This window comes from Brachyhypopomus gauderio, chromosome 18, assembly GCF_052324685.1.
Source record: "Brachyhypopomus gauderio isolate BG-103 chromosome 18, BGAUD_0.2, whole genome shotgun sequence".
NCBI classification, from domain to species: domain Eukaryota; kingdom Metazoa; phylum Chordata; class Actinopteri; order Gymnotiformes; family Hypopomidae; genus Brachyhypopomus; species Brachyhypopomus gauderio.
In genome coordinates this window covers 17,360,544-17,382,216 of record NC_135228.1, presented here as the reverse complement: position 1 = coordinate 17,382,216, position 21,673 = coordinate 17,360,544, and the positions used below count along the sequence as shown (strand labels likewise).

Below are 21,673 nucleotides of genomic sequence, written 5' to 3'. Positions count from 1 at the left end.
CACAAACACATGAACATAAAACGTCTTCATATAGGGAGAATAGTCTCAACGAAACTGATATCATGAGTCCTAACATAAAGCACACATTTACAACACCGCAGAATACTCATCCCAATCGGACTGGGTTTTGTGACAGGAAGGTATTGCACTGGGGACCAGTATTCAAATTTGTGATCTCAACCAGAAGGGCCCCTCACCACGGTTAACCAACTGTGGGCAAATACGTATGCATATGCCATACACCCTGGCACTTTCCCAATCTTGGTCCCAAGGGCAGGGCTACCCAGCAGGACCGAATGTGCTCTCCACCAGGGTCACCCAGCAGGACTGAATGCACTGTGCTTCAGGGTTACACAGCTTCAGCAGGCTGGAGATAAAGCCCTGTACACAGTCCAGCACTGCCTGCACTTGTTGTAGATAGGCTTGCTGCCACGTTTGAGCTGCACACAGATAAAGGGGATGGAGGCGGTGGTTTAGATGTCCATCACTGACACTGCAGTCTGTTATGGAGCAAGCCAGCCTCTCTTTGTAGCTTGGGCACAGGGGTTCAACAGACCAAGCACTTTGGGATAGACGGATTGGGGCCACAGCATTTCTTCTCTTTTTTTTAAAGGTACTTTGAAAACATCATGCTCCTTCTTCAGCATTAACAGATAATGGTTCCCAAGTCCCCAGCCACTGCAACTCAGATTGATAATATGACAGTGTCCAGATGAGCAGACTGTTGACAGTGAAGAAAAAGAGCGAGACCATCACAGCAGCCTCTTAAGTCATTTAGCTATGCTGAAACCAGCACTTCTCTTCCAGGGTCTATGGCCCCTCTCATTAGCATGGCTAATAGTTGTTCCTCTTGCTTTTCAAAACAACAATTATCCTTTGCAGTTGTTCAGTCATTTTTTCTGCCCTTAGAGCAAGTTGTCACCGCAATTCATCATGCCCACCTCCGCTGTGGGAAACGTCCTTCAAGCAGAAGTACTCCTCGGTCACAGCCTCACACCGCCCTGCTGTGCCTTACTCTCGGAAACACAGGTTAGCCTCAGTACGGCAGACACAGCGTTAAGGATAATGAAGCCTTGTAGGCTTCACAGGAAGAGGCCAGAAAACTTAAAAGGCCACCACCATCGCTGCTGAGCGCTGTCTGCAGAATGTTAATGAGCAGGAGATCTGGGTGACTATACACAAGAGAAATCAAGCTCATTCTCCACAGCGTATCCGTAGCTAGCACGGACACCATTAAAGAAGAAGCACCATGCCCTTCGGCCTCCGCTCTCGTGTTAGCAGAGGACAGAGGCCAAGGGAAAACATGTGCATCCTCTTCTCTAGCCTCGACTTATTTGAGTTCATCGAGGTGGACCGTGATGAGTAACCCTCAGACGCCGAGCTGGTCAACCTGAGGGAAAAGTGCTGGCAGGAACAGGGCGAATTAAGCACAAGGGTGAGATGTTTAGAGAGAGCAGGAGGAAGAAGCACACTGGCTAGCTCCGGATGACGTCTTAAGACTCGAGACGCGTCTGCAATCAGGCCTCCACATCCTGTGCTGTACAAGAGTGATGGTATATATCGTAACTGGGGTTAACTGGCTCCAACGTGGCCAGGAGCAGTGGAGTGTGTGCGGCGCAAACAGACCAGCGGCAGGTCAGAGCAACTCTGCTAAACGTTCAGACCTTCGAGATGTTCCCGCTCAGCGCTGCACCAGGGATCTCGATGGAAAACATCGGCGGCGCTTTGCGGGCTGATTTTAAATTTGACTTAATGTAGCGGAATCGGTACAAGCAGGGAAATGTCCCGTTTTAAAGAGGCAGCCGTTTGATCTACTCCAAAACAAGTGAGCCGCGCTAAGCTAGCTACAAATGTGCTCATCATCTTTGCTGGGCTAAGTCAGCATGGCAGAGGGCGCCTCCTTTAGAACGTGCCTGCTTGCTCTCTGACTTTTCAATCAATGAGCAAAAAGAACAGAAACTTAACATCTTAAACTTGATGAGTACAAATGGATCAAGAAGTCGTGAATGTTTGGGCCACCCCGAACGTGGTAGAACAGGTTTACTCTTATTCGCCATCAGTCATAAGGGCCCCAGATTGGCATTAAGCAGAGAGAGTAATTTGTTTGTGCTACAGACCATGGGCCCCCGGTGTCCCGGGCAGTGTCCAAGCAGAAGGCCGGTACGCGCAGTAATCCTGACTAAGCCGCCGTGTGGAACAGCGCGGTGCCTGTCTGCGGGCTGATTAAGAGCTGGCGTTCGGGCCAGACGCATGTGGGCAGGGAAGCGGGCCAGACGCCGTCATACCTGACCCCTGCTAGCAGGTCCGCTGAGCTGTCTAAACGCTTTGGACATAAGGACAAAGCTGGGAATGTCAACATCCCTGGAGGAAATGGGAGAATTTCATGAAGAGTGAAGGAAACTGTGAGTATATTGAGAAAAGTACATACGCAGAAGAGCAGACGATATAGCCAGTACAACACAAAAAAAAGATGTACATTTCCTTTTCTACAATCTGAAAGCTATTTTGTAGCCAGGGACTTCTATTACGCTTCTGCCTAACTGGCTACACAGAAACTTGTGGTCCTGAATCCCAGTAGGTCTGGACATGGTCAGGGGTCAGGCCTGCAGTAGATGGGAAGCATGTGTCACAGCAGCCGTGGATTGGTCCTCCTCCACCCCACACTGCTCCGTACCCCCAAGTGCTAACAGAATCGAGCTTTACTCCTCATGACTGGAGCTCAGAGAGGTGGTTAAATCACGTACCGCTGCCTAGGGGGGTAGAATGGTGCCCGGTGTGGGCAGCCCCATCTGATTTCCTCTGAGAGAAGTGTGGGCTGTGAAGCAACTCCCCAGATCCACTCTCCACTGAGCTCATCTACAAACAAGACAAAACAGACCCAAAAGGCCCTCTCCACGACCCGCCATGAAAAAAAATGAGTTGGAGCGAGTTCCAGGAGGACCGTGTGCATTTTAAGACCGAAATCCAAACGCTTGTGTTTTCATTTCAGTAATGACAGAGGGCAGTACTGTTCATGTAGGCTGTTCCATAAACAGTATGGAGTATTGCTCTTATTATAGTAATTTAAGCCTGGTGAGAATATGCACCGGGCATAAACCATCACATCCTTTATATTGGAAATACAAGCCAAAATTCCTACATAGAAAAAAAAAAAAAAACAACAAAACATCCCATTTTGTTTTGATCCTTTAAAATACACCATAATCCCAAGCCTGATCTATGATGGCCTGCTCTGATGCATGTCTCTGGATGCTGGCAAGGCCGTTCTCCCACTTCAGAGCTTTGTGGATTCAGCGAACAGATCCGAAACGTGTGTTCTCCGCGCTTATGCATCGCTCCAGTGCTCCCAGCTTTATTCTCATTTGGTAATATTGTGAATTCTTCCTAAATCCTTCCGGTCCGGCCTGAGAGCGCCTAACCATGAAACACTGATGTGCTAACAAGCAACTTTCACACTGTCTGGCCCAACAGTGGCTTTCAGAGGACTAAACACCAGGCTAACAAAGCTAACACCAGGAAGCTAGCAGTGACAGCTAGCTTGTCTGACCTGGGAAACCATGAGAGGGATGGCCAGCAGATGAAGGCATGTGGACAAACCAATCCCCCCCAGCCCCACCCCTCCACATCGCATGTTTTTATTATCTTCATTTGGACTTAATGGGAATGAAGTTCCAGGGGGTAGATCATGATGATGGTAACTGACAAGGAAACATTCTTATTGGGGATAGTTAAAGTAGGACATCTATAATGGGAGTTATATAGCAGAATAAACTACATCTACGACAGCCACACACACCACACGTCACACCTTAAATTACGTGACTAGCACAAAAAATATTTCTTGATTGTGTGTGACAGTGCTGCCTCTTGTCCATCCATATGTCCTTTAGAAATTGAGATAATTTTAATTTCCCAAACTAACCTATAAAATATAGATTACCATGGTTACCATAGATGCTATATGTTTCAATTTCACAGGCGGCATGACAGTTTCTGGCATTTGGAAGAGCAGCAAATTAAAATCCCTTGGAAACATGCAACTGTGCTTCTGTGCTATATTTTAGTATTTTAGCCAACATATTTCATGACAGGTGCGTAATCCTTATATATATTGGGGAGATGTTAAAATGTTAAAAATTGTAGTCAAGTACACAAAGTTTCAGACAGAGGAGACAGAGGTCCTTCATCAGCTGTGCAAGCAAAGTGCTTCACAAGTGTTTTTGCACAGCTGATGAAGGACCTCTGTCCGAAATGTCCTGTTTCTCTGGAAACGTTGTGTACTTTACTGCAAGTTTTAACATCTCTCTCTCTCTCTCTCTCTCTCTCTCTCTGTGCTAGTCTAACTGAAAAATTTTGTCAATGCTCAATTCTATTTATACTTCCTTGTGTGGAATCATATTGCATGCAGGTCCCATTAACAAAAACATCTCATCACGTTTAGTAAAATGCTACCTGCGTGAGAACAGTCAAGGGGAAAACACTGAACAGAAAGATAATGCCAGTGCTAAGCAGGTGTTGCTTGGCTTATCCACAAAGGACCAGTGTGGTTACCAGGTTTCACTCCAATCAAGCCCAAGCACACCTGATGCCAATAGTTCAATCAGACGGTCTCAGTCTTTAATCAATTGATTAGTTATACGAGGTTTGGGCCTGCTTGGTTGTATTGAAAACCTACAGACACGTTGGCCCTTTGCTGATAACACTAGTATGTCCTGGGATAAAGGAAGGAGATGCATACGTTATAGAAAATTCAAATGCAAACTATTAGAATTTTAAATGCATTTACATTTAAGATGCTTGTGATGACTCAGAAATGCTTCTGATATGACAAATGATATGAGCATATAGCTTTAATAAGGGTTTTCCCCCATGGTGGACCTCTTTTGCAAACTGGCTGAGTTTGCTTTCTATAAGATCCTCAACCAGGTAAGCAAAAACAAAATAAAATCTGGACCCCAAACTTGGCAGGCATAAAATAGGCCTTAGGCTGAACTCGGAGGCTGAAGGTCATAACCTCAGCCTTCTGCAACAAACTCCACTGGACAAAATAGGAGGCCATGTGCATTTTAACTGAAAGACCAGGGTGACCTTTTGGATAGATGACCTTAAGTCGTGGTACCGTTGCATAAGACTAGGAAATATTTTTTGCATCAGTCAAATATAACAGAGAATAGCATGACTAGATTTACATGTCATAGTTTGTCATTCCAGTGCAGGAGAGAGGCATTATTTTCCTTTCAGTACGAATATCTTATTATAGATGTCCTACTTTAGCTAACCCTAATGAGAAACATGTGTTTCCCTGTCATTTACCACAATTCTGACCTGAATGATCACTGACATTAAGTCCAAATGGAGACGGTCTTCATTCTACCATTTAAAAAATCAGCTTTGTATTACAATGTTTTGGGAAAACCCAGCTGTAAAACACACATATTAGCTTTGTTCAGTTATGAGGAAATAAAAAGGTGATGGCACTGTTGCAGAACACAAAGCACAGATATGGGGATTTGTATGATAATTTCCCACACGCAGAAAAATCAAGATACTCCAACGATATGTGAGTGTCACCAAATACCCTCCGCCATTTACATGACGTGATTGGCAAACAGGAGCGATGCCGGGTTGTTCAGCAACATTATTCTGAGTCTGACAGTCTGCCAGGGGAGCTGAGGAGCTTCAAGATATGTGGGCCATTAAAAATTCAAATCATAATGGTGAAATGTTGATGATGATAGAATTCTCACAACATAATTAAAGAGCTTTCTAGAGTCGTTTTGTGTGTAGACAGATGTAATAATAAAACAGAAATTAATGGGCATTCGAAATTCAATAAATATATGCAAAATTATACTTTGCAAGCTTCATGCAGGGCTTCATTAAAAATATGAAAACTTATCCACTGGGGTTCAAATATACCTAAAAAAAAACCCATTCTGTCACAGCTAAAGCCTTCATGACAGCCACGAACACATGAATATATAGAGGGTGTGGTCAGTCAGTCATGACTTCCACTAATCAGCGTACCATTGGCTAAAAAATGCAGACAGATTCATCACCAACAAAGAGAGGAGCAGAGAGCACTGGGGGGTGGGGAGAAAGAGAGAAAAAGTAAAATTGCAAAAATACCATCTATTTAAAAGGGTGAACAGTCAATTTCTCCATTTTCAGTTAGGATCTTCACATAATGAAGCATCACTCCAGGGATTCGCTTCCCCATAATTCATTGCACTTTTGTATTTGGCTATTCTTGCATTTCTGGTTAAGTTGTTGTTTTTTTTTTTGTTATTGCTGGAAAAAGTGATGTAGCGAATAAACGAATGACTCATCAGTTTGGAAAGTGTGGCTAAATGTGCGTTCTGACCCATGACGGCACTTGTTGTCTTCTTTGGAGCCAAGTTAATTTGAACCAGTGTGTCAAACAATGGAACCCAATCTGAATAATGCAAAGGAGAGTCTGAAAGATTGACAGTTGTTTGCTCTAAGACCATTCTCATCTAAAACCTTTCTAAAAATGCAGCTATCACTAAAAATGTCAAATGTTTAAATGAAAAGAAAATGTTTTTTCTCTTTAATTTAATTAAATGAATCCACAGAAGCATCACTTCTGATACTCATGACATCAATATAATGTCTAAATCTACCCCACTGAACTTTGTCCAACAATGTTTATGCTGTGGCATACAGCACACTCGAGATCCGCCCACACTCGAGATACACACACACACACACACACACACACACACACACACACACACACAAACACACACACACACACACACACACCTGCACACCCATGCACTCACACTCACACAAACCCACACACACTTTCACTGTATTTCCTTGAACTTCTGATTGGTTATGAGGACTATCAGAATAAACTCCCATTTCAATGCTTTTAAGTAATCTAAAGGCATGTCATTTTTCAAAGTCTTCATCTAGGTACAAAATAATGAATTATTCGTAGGTACCTGGGATCTAACTTTGCTGTATGTAAAATTCAGACAATAAAATACAGATTAATAGGCTTTATTAAATTCACTGTGAATACAAATAAATAAACCCCTGCACTGGGTGTTAAAAAAACACAACCACAGATATAAAAGCTTCATATCTCGTTTGGGAAAAATCTTGTTTGGGAAAAATACATCTACTTTGCACAATAAATGAATTATCTAGTTTTTGCACTGGAATGGCTAGGATGCACTAGAATGGCTTTGATAGACCCATTTCTAAGATGGGAAATTATACTATACCAGAGCCTAGGAGAACTAGGTGCCCTCTCGCCCTCTCTCTCTCTTTCTCTCTCTCTCTCTCTCTCTCTCTCTCTCTCTCTCTCTCTCTCTCTTCCTTTCCCTCTCTCATATAAAAGGGCAAGTGTTTTCCCCAATCCAATCAACTAATGAACACAAAGAGCTGCTCCAGTGATGACATTGGATTTCAGAATGTGCCTACACAAGATCTAGGAACACTCGGGTCATCTTAACATGACATACAAGATCTGGCAGTGATCAGTTTCCGTTAGGTTTGACCTTTTGAGGTCATGTGCCTTGTCTCTTAAGATTTATGTGCTCAGCTGCAATGCTCCCCAGTGTCTGGAGCTATGGAACGGTTTTATTTGTGTATCACTCTGAAGACAGCATTGTAGCCTAACTACTGTAGCGCTTTAACTATTGGCTTATTCATTTCCAAACCGATTACAGAGTGGATTACAGTAATAAACCATTACTATGGTTTACTAAATTATCCATTACTGTGCTAGATTTGTCATAACACATGCCTGTTCTTTGGAACCCGAATACAACAAGCCTAAACTTAGATGCAGGCCACAATCTCACTACTGCTCTTGGGTACAATTCATAACTCATAACCCAGAGGCAAGCTGCATTCTTTGAGTCAGTCTGGTGAGCATTAATGCAATATCCATGCAATACAAACAAACAAAAATTTGATAAGGTCAGTCCACAAGAAAAGTGCGAAATTTTTGTCGCTGGTTCAGCACCTTGGGATAACCGGGCTTCATGAGCAATTTCCTTTTTCTATACAATGCTTGAAAAAAAAAAGTGTTTCCTAGGAGAGGGGAATATGGTCACTTACAGGATGGCCTCCCTAACTGTGATCACGACTGAATGACCCGAGGCAGCTAGTAGGAGCCGAGTGAGGAAGGTGAACTCATCGTGTCTACACCAGGTTCATCCGCCTCTGAGAGAACTGCCGCTAGCGCCCATCATGGCCTCTCCAAACACCGGAGCGAACGTTTAGCTTCGTTCTCAGCTCCTCTGGTATGACATCTGTAGATAAGTGTACTTGCGCTTACACAATTCTGTAACTCTGGATACTCTACAGTAATGAAACTACTAATGATTTGTCCACTTCAGAGTAGCAGGACCGGGCAGAGTGTTCAAGCTAAGCTTTCTGCATGCCTGCTAACACAAAAACAGCTGCGGGGTTAGAAAGGGGCAGGCCCTGGGAATGCCTGCGCATAATTATTATATCACTAGATTTTTATTTCAGGACATTAGTGATTGAAGATTTATGGGGAGTTGGAAGGCAAACTTTAGGTGTGATTGTGCTGAGTTGGGAAAAGCTCGGTATAATAGCATTTCCGGGACTTCTGGAGAGCTGCCACCGAAAAGCCGATTTCATCAAATCTATTAATGCGAAATAGTGCTGCGTGGGTCGAAACAAATCGGAGGCATTTACAGCCCATCGACACAACGGCTGGCATCTCTCAACACTTGGCACATGTGTGGCAGTTAAGTTCTACGAGCTGTGGAGGAGGGGCAAGGGAAAAAAAAATAAAATGAAGCCCATCTTGGGCATAATCTGTTTGGCTGCTCTCGGGTGCTAGAGTGCTCTGAAGGCGAGGAGGTTTGTCCATTATCAAGCAGACAGAGCCCTGCTCCCGACACCCTCCTCTTTAAGAGTGACCTACTGAGTCTAGAAGCCCTTTTCTTCTTCTCTGTTGCCTGGCAACAAACCTTAAAGTGTGTCGGTTTCTCGCGTCCGTGCCCTGCCAAAGTGTGCATCGGAGGCGGAGACAGTATGACGAGGCTGGTGAGGCGTTCATGGTTTATCTACGCACGGTCTGAGCCTGGCTTCACCTTTTCCTCAGTCGTTGGCCCCACCCACAAGCCCCAATTTACATAATGACAATTCGAGGAATGTACCTGTTGTGTTTCAAAAATTCATTCTGCCCATTTACCCCCTAAGATGAGGATTGATAGCTTAATCGTCCCCCCCATCGTTTTTTTTGTCCTCCCTGGAGAAAAGGAGTAGAGTGCCAATGAGAAACAGCACCAGCACGTCTACAGGCCACAGAGTGAATTAGGCATTCCCTCCGGAACCACGCGGGCCGACCCCCTCTCCACACGGTGACAGGTCATGATCACGGCATCATGACAGCGCCACACAGTTCCTCCTGGCTTAATGACAACATAGCTGGGGGTGGGAGCCAGTGACCTAGAAATACTGAAACAAAACGTGCTCTGGTTCAAGTTCACAGACAAAAGGCAAATCAAATCCAAGTTCACATCTTTGAAGAACACACTTCTAAAAATAGAAGAAGGCTAGTACAGTCTGATCAAACCACTGTGCTTGATCAGTGTTAACCAAGTCCATAACGGATGGCTGACTACAGCATGGGGCTTCTTTACAACGGTGGTGGTGGTCTGAAGACCCCAACCAATGACCACGAACAGAAGAGACCAATGTCCAACAGCACCAGCGTCCCCAAGTCCAATATTAAATGGCTTACTTAGAAAGGACGGAAAATGCTAGCTAATGAGCATGAAAATGTGTGGATGAAATCTCTCATGTTACAGTCATGTTTAGTGCCACAGAAAAAAACATCGCCGTTGCTAAGATATTGTCTGTATTGTTCATGATTACTGGTAAAAGGCTGTCCTTTAGAAACTCAGGGCCATCTGAATCTATCTCCCATTTGCGCGTGCGTGAGCGTACGTCTTGTACGTGCAAGAAAACAAGGATCACCCTTCTGTTCCCGGATAGTTGAGAGGGAAGAGATCAGTGAACGAGCCAAAACTCCAGCAGCACAAATCAGCTCCTTCACTTTGATAAGAGTTCACACACAAGCAAGCTTGAAATTAAAAATCAAGAACACAAACAAAACCAAACTAGGAAGGTGCAGCACTTCCACAATTATCAGTTCACACTTTGCATGCGAGGTTGAGAATGCACTTCCTACGACAACTACAAGATATAAATATTTATGCTTTGAAAAGCAGAGTAAAAATGTTTTACATCTATCAGTGATTTTGAAGCTTAAACACCAGGCTCGGTTACACCCAAACAGTTAGGCTAGCTAGTTTACCTGTTGCAAGGCAGTAAAATAACCAGCAAAATGAGCCACAAACAAATTACATTTTCAAACATGAATCAGGTGTTGTTTGCTTGAGTTCAGTCGACTCTCTAAAAAGCCTGAGGTTACTGCTGTTGTATTAGCAAAACAAGCCTCATTCCTCTCTCGGTGCATAAAACGCGCCACTTCCATACCTCTCGCGGCTGGCACAGATAAAGCCGGGCTGGCTCTCGACAGCTGCCGCGGCCGCGGAATGTGATTTACACCGAGCAGAGCTCGTTCTGCCCGCGTCTAAACAAACTGTAGCTAAACGCCCGAGCCATGTCAACCTGTCATGAGCACAAAGCCTTATGATTGATTCTCCCTCCTGCATTCCATTATGACTCAACCACGTGTCACCACTCCAGTGGCGACTCCCACTAAACCCTCCTCTCCCTCCTCCTCCTCCAGCTCTTCCCTGGGCCTCCTCGCCCTCTCTGGTCCCCCTGGCCTTTAGGGGGAGAATTAAGAGTGCACCTCCTGTCCGAACATTTTCTGTTTTCTTTTGTGCCGGAGATTTGTAGTCGTTCAGCGGCGACTTTCCGGAAGCTTCCCTGCGTCTTTCCTGGCTCGGTGATTTGCGAGCCGCTCCCTGGGTGATCGCGCCGGCCAACCTGGCCCAGGTGCCATCAATCAGTGCCGGTGGGCGCAGGGAGCACGGGCCCAGGCAGATGTCCATGTCATTAAGAGGCCCGCAGCGTGGCGCCCCCTGCCTTGGGAGCGAGGTGATGCAGGGTGAGGTTCGTGTTTATCTAGGAGCCCAGCGGAAAGGCACGCTTCCACTCCGCGTGGCCGCCCGCCACATTCCTCCTGACCTGAGCCCCATGATTGCATATCTCCCACATCCTCCAAAACAGTGCGGACCAAGAATGAACCATTTGTTCTAAGCCCACTCTCCAAGGAGACACAAGCATTAAAGGAATGGTTCCTGGGGACTCTGAAACCTCACTGGATTCTTGTTAAAGGGAAAAAAAAAGTTTAAATAAAATATAGAAAATAACAAAATGTCGAGCAGCAGGGCGGGAGTTTAGGCTGTGCTCATTTTGTGGGATGTCTAGGTGCTTCAGAGTCTCAGCATCCACACGGGCACTTAATATTTCGTTTAACTGCTTCATGAATTAGACAAGTAAGTTTATTATGAAAATCCCCACGGGATTAAGTACACATTTTTCTTTAAAATAGCAACAGAGAGAAAACAAATCTTTGTTGCCGAGCCAGTGATGAACCCCTACAGCTCGCCTGCTTTGCCTTTCATTAAGTAAAGGACTGCTGCAATTTCAGAGAGCTTCACACTGTGATCAGATCCAATCGCATAAACATATTACTACAGAGCATGGAAGCATGGCACAGAAAAAAATTAAAAGACTGAAATTTATCATGGAAACGAGGAGATATTTTAAGAATTGATCTCAACCCTCATGTTCCTGTTGCAGGAGCTCCCCATTCAAAGCTCAGATATGTCACTTTAAGTCTACAGCAGAGGAGATAGGCCCACATATTATAATGGTGGTTATCTCCAATAGAAGTCCTGGAGAATACGATATATGTAGTAATAGAGATAAGGAGAATAGAGGAAAGCAAAATGGAGGGATAAAAGTGAGACTACACGGCTATGGCAGTCTTAGAATAAGCCTCCAACAAGAACAACAAAACAGGGGTTCATCTTGTTCGTTTGTAGTGTGTGTTTCTCCAGAAAAGGTGCTTTAATTGCTATCTCCCTCAAAACACATTGAGCAGTTTATTCCTGATCCAGTGAGCAGTTGCCATGGTTGTTTATTGCACTGCACAAAATGGCTCCGACTTGAGAACTGACTAATTACAAACATGGATTTACAGCCCTTAGTATTCCACTTTCATTAATGTCATCCAAGCCTGTTGGGAGTTTTGCTCCGAGTCCTGCTCAGAGTCCTGCCCCGGGTTTTGCTCCAGGTCCTGCTCCAGGTCCTGCCCTGAACTGGGTACCAAGCATGGCTACTGTAGACACACTAGTTTGGAGGCCCACTGTGGCTGCGCTGTCTCAGAAGCACAGAGGTGTTCAGAATAAGCCGAGTGGAGCCTTGCACATGGCAGACCGCATGTCCTGCTGGGCTGAGACCGAACAGTCATTAGTTCTCTGTTCCTTCCACTCGGCATTAATGTCATGAAGTTCAAACTAACACTCACTGATGTGTATTTCCTACTGTCTCAGCACTACATCTGTTTACTGAGCACGATGAGTCTTAATGTGATAACGGAATGAACTCAATTGTCACTGTACTACTTAGGGGACACTCTCAGTGCAACTTACAGAAACGCTTCCCGGACACGGATTAAGGCTAATCCGGGCATTTCCAGGGGAGAACTGAAACTGGCATTGTAGACCAAGGCTTAATCCCTATCATTTAAACTAGTCTAGAACCAGGCTTCACCGTCAGCTGTTATGATAATCCTCTCTAGCTGAAACAGCCCTGTGACTGACATGGTTCTACCGGGCCTGGGCTGGGATGGATGAGCTTGTCCCGTCATGCATTACCATGAATATGGAAGACACTCAGCTAGTCAAATAGAGAGCCTTCCTCCCTAGATCCCATTACTGATCACAGGGAATGAAAATGTTCGTCCATTTCATTTTAAACCTTTGTTGCTATAATGCATTGTCCTAAGTGCGTATGATACATTGATATGCTAGATCAGTAACTCTTGACACTTGCTAGATTGGTAAACCTAGATAGCTCTATCTTTAACCTTTTAGTGCTTTAACTGCAAATCTCATATTTCTAGCATTAAAAGAGAATGCTAAAAAAAATCATTAAAATGTTTAAAATAGCTGCAGAATTTCCTATACACACTTATGCAATATTTCTTAGCAATAAGGATGTACCCATTACCTTTAGAGGTATATATGATATTTCTTCCCCCAGGCAACTACAGAGAGAAGCATGAATTGCAAATTTTACTGTTCACTAGTATAGTGTGTTCCATCTGCTTTCTGGAAATATGACTTCTGAACCAGAGATTTTTGACGAGCTAAACAGTGGAAACATTAATTCCAAACAAATAAGCCAAGAATAGTTAGGAAATGCAGTCTTATTCATCCTAGAGATATCCACACAGCCCAAGGTCATAAGGAGTGGTGTGCAGTAATGACTGAAGACCCAAATTGTCAAGATTTTCAAATTATACACAAATTAATTCTATATGCTCACCACTGTGAGCAACATGCCTATTTTCACATCTAATTTGAATGTGTCTGGTGACAATCAGTAGAGATAATTACACTGACTGCACTCACAGCTATTATTTTAATCTGACATGATTTCCCATTGCCCCCATTCAGATCAACAACAATAAAAAAAACAGCAGTTATTAAATGAGTTTGTTCTGTGTGATAAATTTATGACAGGTGATTTGTCACTTGTTTTTTTTTTTATCCAAACAAGAAAATGGAAGATGTATTAGTTTCCCATAATGAAGCTTGATCACCTATTTGACGATAGCCTGTTTTGGCTTGGCACGAAGCATCATCTGGATTTGAGATAAATGCCCCATTTGTTCCATTTTCTAAGTTAACAGCCCAGCTCTACTCATGACGACATGCAAAGTACATGATCTAGTACACCGCACCCACTCTATGTAGGAGGAGAAAACTGATTTTTTTTATCACCACCACCACTGTGGCAGCGAGGTCCATGTGAATGCTCATAGCAGCACCTGCTCCTTCTCGGAGAGCGCGCTCTAATACGCTAGTTTGTGCTCATCCATATGTTCTCCTTCATTAAAGGTCTACAAGGAGCTGCTCTAAAGTTCTTGTTTAGAAGTGACCTTATGCTTCCCTAGCTGCAGGTCTGCAGTGCGATCACATCAGCAACTATTACCGTTATCTATGCAAGGGCAAGGCAGAGCACACTTCAAGTGCCTTCACCTGTGGAGAAGCATATCATTATCTGATGATACCAGGTATGGCAGACAACACCCGATTAAAAAAAGTGTCTTACTATAAGAAACAAGAAGATCTGCTGCTGGCTACTGCCCGTAGAATAGCCATAGAACTGATTAACATTTCTACTCACTCTTCTCAGAATGTTAATGAAGGGGTTTCTCCCTTCCAGTGACTGTAATAGAAAGGCTGAATTCTGCACCATGCTATATATGCTAATTTGCAGTTACAGTACTTTCTGAGGACATGGACAATGAAGGTTCCCACCATAAAAAAAAAAAAGTTCCAAAAGTTTCAGACTGCATTACGGGGCTATTCCTGCCATTGGGGAAATGTGCGGTTGACGTTCCAGCATCCTAGAACAGGTGCCGCTAGGTGTGAGCGTTGCTTTATGGATTTCATCAACCCCATGACATTGACTCAGGTAAAAGAGCTGGTTTGAACAGGCTGCCGAGCGGTGGAACAATGCCTCACCTGGTACTTCATGCCGTCTGTCACCACACCGCTGCCTGCCTTGCTAGGAATCTTCCTGTCAAAAACACTGACTTTGTTGACCAGGGTATGAGCGCCATGCTCTGGCTGAATAATATTGACCTGAGAGACGGTTAAAGATGTCTCAGTGGAGACCCAGTGGAGCGCTAGCTAGCGCTAGCCGTGTACTTGTGTAGTCGGAAGACAACAAGATAAGCCTCACTGAAATGATGCTGTTCCACATGTGGATTGACCATGTCCCTCCTTTTCTGGGTCAAAGTGCATTTAAGACCAAGGAAAATCTTTTAGCCAGAGGCCATGCTTTTGGTTTGTGCCAAGACCTCCAATCCATACTTCTTCATAAAGATAACACTTCCAAGCCACACCCCTTATCACCAAGCCACACCCCTTCTTAAGGAGAAGGCCTCCAAGTCACACACCTCTTCTCAGTAAGCCACACTTCTTATAGTGGTCAAATCACATTGTATTTTGATTTGTTTTGGGAGACAAAACATCACTATAAATTTGTAATTGTAACAGGATTCAAATTTTTCAATTTTCTAAACACAAATCCTGTATTTTAAGCCTCTGGTAACACGGGGCATCAAAGGACCTTTAAATGCTACCGTATTGAAACTGTGAAATTATGGCCTCACACAAGATCAGATATTTTTTTAGTTCTTCAGGGCTCTCGTTCTGCTCATGCTTTGTACATTACATATTGTAATGCTTTGGCAACATATCCAGCACCCATAAAATCCACCACATTGGCAGAAATGTACTAGAATATACATGAATACACTTGATAAATGTGTGAGGGTTTTTAGTATATTATTATACAACAGAGGTGGCAGGGATCAATCCAACTAGCGCGATTCCAAATACCTTTGAGGAACTGGTGATGAGTACACACTAACCAGGTGGAGATGAGTACACACTAACCAGGTGGTGATGAGTACACACTAACCAGGTGGTGATGAGTACACACTAACCAGGTGGTGATGAGTACACACTAACCAGGTGGAGATGAGTACACACTAACCTGGTGGTGATGAGTACACACTAACCAGGTGGTGATGAGCACACACTAACCAGGTGGAGATGAGTACACACTAACCAGGTGGAGATGAGTACACACTAACCAGGTGGAGATGAGTACACACTAACCAGGTGGTGATGAGCACACACTAACCAGGTGGAGATGAGTACACACTAACCAGGTGGAGATGAGTACACACTAACCAGGTGGAGATGAGTACACACTAACCAGGTGGTGATGAGTACACACTAACCAGGTGGTGATGAGTACACACTAACCAGGTGGTGTTTCTGCTGAAGCCACAATCTCACCACACAACTGAAGCCCAAGTAAACAGCTACGGTTTGGAAAAAAGTTTTTCTTTATGTGAACAATTATTTTATAAGAAAACAAAATGTTATAAAGCACAGCACAGAGGGCTGTTCTAATGAGCACCTCTCTGGAGACTGATCTCTGTCTCTCCAGAGGACATGCTGTAAGCTAACAATGAAAAAAATCATTACAGCCCTCATGAAGGCAGGGAGAGACAAAGTCAGCCAAAATGTCGGTCGGCATCTGCGCGTACCAAGAGCAGCGAGCGCCGCACGTCAAACACGCACGCAGCGTCGCTTTCTTCAAAGTCATACTACACGCAGCTAATTCCAGCCCACCTGCACATACGGCGGCAAACACGCCAATTACTATTGTGCCGCGAGATCCATAGCAAAAGGCCTTAAGGACGGGGCGATGATGGCAGGCAGCAGAGCAGGACGATATACGGCTGCTGCCGGCCGGCTTGTTAGCATGGTGCAGGGAGCCTGCCGTTTGGTAAATAATGGATGACACAAGGCTGCCTCTGGCTCGGAGGACAACATGCAGGAGAAGAGGCAGGGGCTCCCGACAATAGCTGCAGCTCGCAGAGGGCTGTTTACCCACAATACTGCCCTTGAAACAGAACAACAGCCGGGCCAGACGCAGCCGAGCCGGGCCCCCGTGTAGGGAGCTGGCGGGCCCCGCGCTCTACCGCATCACATCCTGCGCTCCTGGTTGTGCAAGACAGCCGTGATTCCGGCCACACCGGGATGGGGGGGCAAGGCTTCATGTCGGCCATTCCTCTACACAAACAAAGGGCAATAAACGAGAACGACATTATCCTCCAGTGTCCAAAGTTTGTACCGAGTTTGTTGGAAGGCTCAGGTGCACATAAATCCCGCGTTTCATAACCGCATCGAGTTGCGAGAGCGAGTCCTAGAACCGCCACTTCACCACTGCACCCCAAACCAATCCCACGTAGATCACACCGCAAGACTACGCTTTACAACCCTCTCCTTCCAAAGCTATGGAACATCGACCCGATCCCAGAAGCCGCGAATCCGAGCCCGCTGCTCGTCTTCCAGCTACGGCGAGTGTGTGGTGCATTTTTTATTTTTTTTGGCTTTATCTACCCGGGCAGAACTCCCGTGTGCTCACCCCCTGCCGACCCCCTGAACAGCTCAGCGAGCTGCGAACGTGGGGAAGGGAGTGCGGCCCGCTCCCACACAGGTTGCTCCATTACTGCCTTTTGAGCAGCACGTGAGCACCATGCCAACGGCACCGACCCTGAGACATGATTATCAACACACACGTTTGGACCAGCTCGAGATAGTTCCTATCCCCACAAGGTTTCCCCACTGAACGAACCAGTTACATGCTCTGTTCTCTAGCCAAGAGCACACCGAACAAGATGGGGAAGAGCCCCAAAGGGAAGCTGATTTATCACGCTGTAGCACTTCTCCGATAAGAGCAGATGGCATTTTTAACGACGGAAAGCCCAACATCTAAAACGACCCCGGTACAGTCTGAGGAGACTCTGACTTCCTCTAAACCGTCATCTACTGAGAGCTGAGATAGATGTGAAAGACATGAACATGGACTACCCATGAAAATGGTCTGACTGAGATGATGGTTAGAGGGGGAACTCTGGTGGCAGGGCCAGGACTGTGTTTAAACAAAATGATTTAAGAAGAAGGTGTGAGGAAAAGACAGCTGTCCAGACCGAGGCAGCCAGCCCCTACAGAGAGCAGCATCTGAGGTCTGCAAGGAGCCAGACAGCTGTTACAAAGTTAAGCTTCTGATTTGTGGCAACAGTTCTGTCCAATCCTGTCTGCTAGCCTCCTTATGCTGGTAGGTCCACATGAGAAGGTTGTGGTTGTTGGGTGTTAGAAGTTAGAAAGAAAGGAACGGATGACAGAAAGAGAAAAAGTATGAGAGAGACACACAAAAAAATAGTCTAACAGAAAAAAGAGGTGAGACATCTCTGGTTGTCTATTCCAGACTTTGAAAATGGTGTTTTAACACAGCTCTCAAAGACAGAGACAAATTAGATAAGTTGGCCTCCACACACTTATGATGAATTTAACATTCAAAGAAAATAAAGGGGAAAAACCTGATTGGCCCACCTGGTTGCAGAAGTTAATTTTCTCCATTTATTTTCCTATGAGAGCACGTGAAGAGGCATTGGATCATCACCTAAATGCTGCCCACATCAAAATATCAAATGAGCCATGAGAGAAAATGAAAAGAGAATGAACTCCAGAGAGAGAGCATGAGAGAGAGAGAGCGTTAGAGAGAGAGCGTGAGAGAGAGAGAGCATGAGAGAGAGAGAGCATGAGAGAGAGAGAGAGAGAGAGAGAGAGCGAGCGTGAGAGAGAGAGAGCGAGTGTGAGAGAGAGAGGCAGCAGGGTCCGAATGCTCTTCCAAAAGGTACTGAAAGAAACACGTCACCAAGACGACGTGTGGGGTATTGAAAGAGATTTTGTAGCAGAAACTAGCTTAATGTTTGTCCTCTAGCATCTGTTGCTAATCAAGCATTTTCTGGCCTCAATACTTGTGGTTGCCAAATATCAAGAATTTGCCATGTTGTGCTAAAAGGAGGTTTTGTGGGGAGGGGTGAGCGAGTGGAGGCTTCTTCTCCGACTCGCCGTCCTCTCCGACTCGCCGTCCTCTCCGGCTCGGCTATGCCCCTGGCTCCGTCAGAATAACGAGGTGCCTGTGGTGCAAACCTCTGTTCATGGTCACCCCGTTCTCCAGGCAGGCACGGAGAAAGACACCTACTCGGAACATTCACAGGAAGAGACATGTTGGCCACCTACCAGAATTTAAAAAAATGCTTCTCCCAGGGAGGAGAGCCCTCCAACCAAATATTCTAACTAGATGCTTCCAAGATGCAACCCCATTTTCATCTGCATTGGATAGCCTATAGGGGTGCAAAATGGGGTCCTCATTCTGATCCAGTCTAACAATAGGGCAATGTAGATGGGAATTGGTGGTGGGGCATGCAGTCATGCCATACGGGAGGTTTTGGGTGTTGCGCAGAGGCTAAAAATAACCCCTTCATTGAAACTGAGCAATTTCTGACTATAAAGCCGAAGACGTAAACGCCGTTCAGACAAAACCAGAATGAATACTGACGTGTTTGTTGTAGGGGCTGGCAGGGCCTGTGTATACATGTGTGGGTGTTTACACACACATTCAAATATTCAGCTGTGTGCGCGTTTATGGACAGCGCATCTCAACATGTGCTGTCGCGTTCGTACACCCAGACTCCACATTGCCGGGGATGTCCGCTGCCGTTCTACACGAGGCCCACTGTGGCAACCACGGAAGTGCCTGTACGAAAGACGCTGGGGCAGGAGTCTGGCTCCTCCAGGAGAGAACGGCCCCCGTTCGCCTGGCGGGATCAGTGAGGTGACGTTGTGTAGCGTTGTATGTGGCGTTTCCCAGAGATACAGCAGCAGCACTTCTCCTGCAGGCTAAACATGCCCAGTTCAGGGATATATGGAGGGTTCCCAATTCCCAAAGCCATTTATTCAACTCTACGCCTGTCAGGAATTACTCGGGGTCAGAGGCGTTGCCAAGGAAACATTCTACACCAATTAGACAAGAGCGCATATGGAGACAGAGGGAGACAGAAGTGTAGGATTTGCAAATGTAATTTGCGGCGAAACTCTGGATTCCGCCTTAGCCGAACGGGCCTCGACACTGTCTGTGTGTGTTACATCAGAAGCAAAGGAAATCTATAACACTGGCACAAAACTTGGCTTTTATTCTATTTTGTCTTGTTTCTCAGTTTCCTTCACTTAATCCAAAAACCTTTGCGCCCACATCAAGCTGCTCGTCTCACTTTGATCCCAAAAGGAGTCATGTGTGTTTATTTAACTCAATTATTTCAAAGAGCTATATATAAAAGGAGGAAGGAGATGAGAAACCACACACATATAGCAGGGCCCTGGTGACGGATGCACAGACACTTTTAAACAGTTTATCCCTGGATGCTATAAATCTGGGAGAGCAGATGCAGAGAGGAGCTGAAGGCAGCAGTGGGCGTGTCTGTGGTGGCCTGAGTCAGGTCTACAGACTGGGGAGACCAGGTCTTCATCATTGATCCACAGCGCTGCCGTCAACAGCCAGACACAAAGCCAGAGCGGCTTGTGTTGTGCAAAATGCCCAAGAGAGCCACACACACACACACACACACACACACACACACACACACACACACACACACACACACACACACACACACACACACACACACACACACCACACACACACACACACACACACACACACAGACGGCCTGCAGCTTGGCTGACCTCCCACAGCAGCCTACATACCACCAAGGACTAAAACAGGCCAGGCCATGTCAAGCCTAAAACAGCTAAATGAACCGCAGAGAATAACTGTCGTCCGTGTTTGGCGCTATCCGAAAAAAAAGTGATGTCATCTAGATGCCTCCGTGCCTGCCTATTCTGCGCCTAAATTAGAAGTGAAATCATTACAGCCCCACATGGATCTGAGAGAGTGAAAATACTGGCTTAGCGTGGCCGTCGGGAGGATAGTGTGTGGCACTGCAGAGCAGGTGGGTCCTCAGTCTCACAGCTTTGTCTCACAACCCCCCACTGGATAATCCAAACGCCTGTTTGGCTTTTGGGTTTAGGGAGTATAAGATTATGATTGGAATACACAATCTGCCCCTGTTGCTTGGCCACAACGAGGAACGCTTCAACCTTCCAGGGCAACGTCATCCTCAGACAATGGTTTTTTTTTTCCCAAAGCAGGAATCACACAGTTCAGAGATGTGGGCAGTTGAAGGGATGATGGGAAGTGAGAGGCTAAGACTAACCAGAAGTGTCCTAAACTTCCCACACATGATCAACCTCCTGCATAACAGGCCCATGAAAGCCTAATTGATTGTAACAGAGCTCTAATTCTTTTGTTGCCAGAGAGGCGGTCTGGGTTGGGGGGGAGGTGGGGGGGGGGGGGTTGCCTCATCTCTGCCCGGGCTAGTCTGGGAGACACCTTACACGGCCCGGCCAATGCTAAGAAGATTATCCTGCCAAACTGCACGCAGACGCTTCACAAGCCCAGCCAGACGGCTGCGATGGACTGTCAGTCATTGGCTGCAACGGCTGAAAGAGCAGCAAACAGGCCCCACGTGGGTCGTCTGCTTCCTTCACAACCCGAGTGTGGGCGGGGTGAATATGGAAGGGGAAACAGGGGGGGGGGGGGGGGGTACTTCAGAAGGGGAGGAGGACGTTCCCTCCCTCACAAAAGGCCTCGCGCTCATACACCACACCGCTGCTGCACGCTCTGGCCCGCCCCACCTGCTCGCTGCCATGGCAACGGCAGGCTCCCTCCTCTGCTCGCTCCCTCCTCAGTGCTCGTAATCCTGCTATGAATAGGACGCACATACTCAGGGGGGGAAAGGGGGGGAGGGGGGGTGTGACAGCTTAACATGGCGGAGGGAGGCAGGGCCGTTGGGGAAAAGTCTGATTTTCGTGCAACTCCCATTACAGTGCAGTGTGTTGTTCTCTCTACTGCATCCTTCTCTCCCCTCTAGCCGTTTTAAACACAGTGCTGTCCGAGC

General features: G+C 45.9%; 1 protein-coding gene across 11 annotated transcripts in view; it reads right to left on the bottom strand.

The window, feature by feature from the left end:
- The window catches only part of ncam1a (neural cell adhesion molecule 1a), a 156,137-nt gene that overhangs the window by 65,752 nt on the left and 68,712 nt on the right, over window positions 1-21,673 (bottom strand). The window lies entirely within an intron of this gene.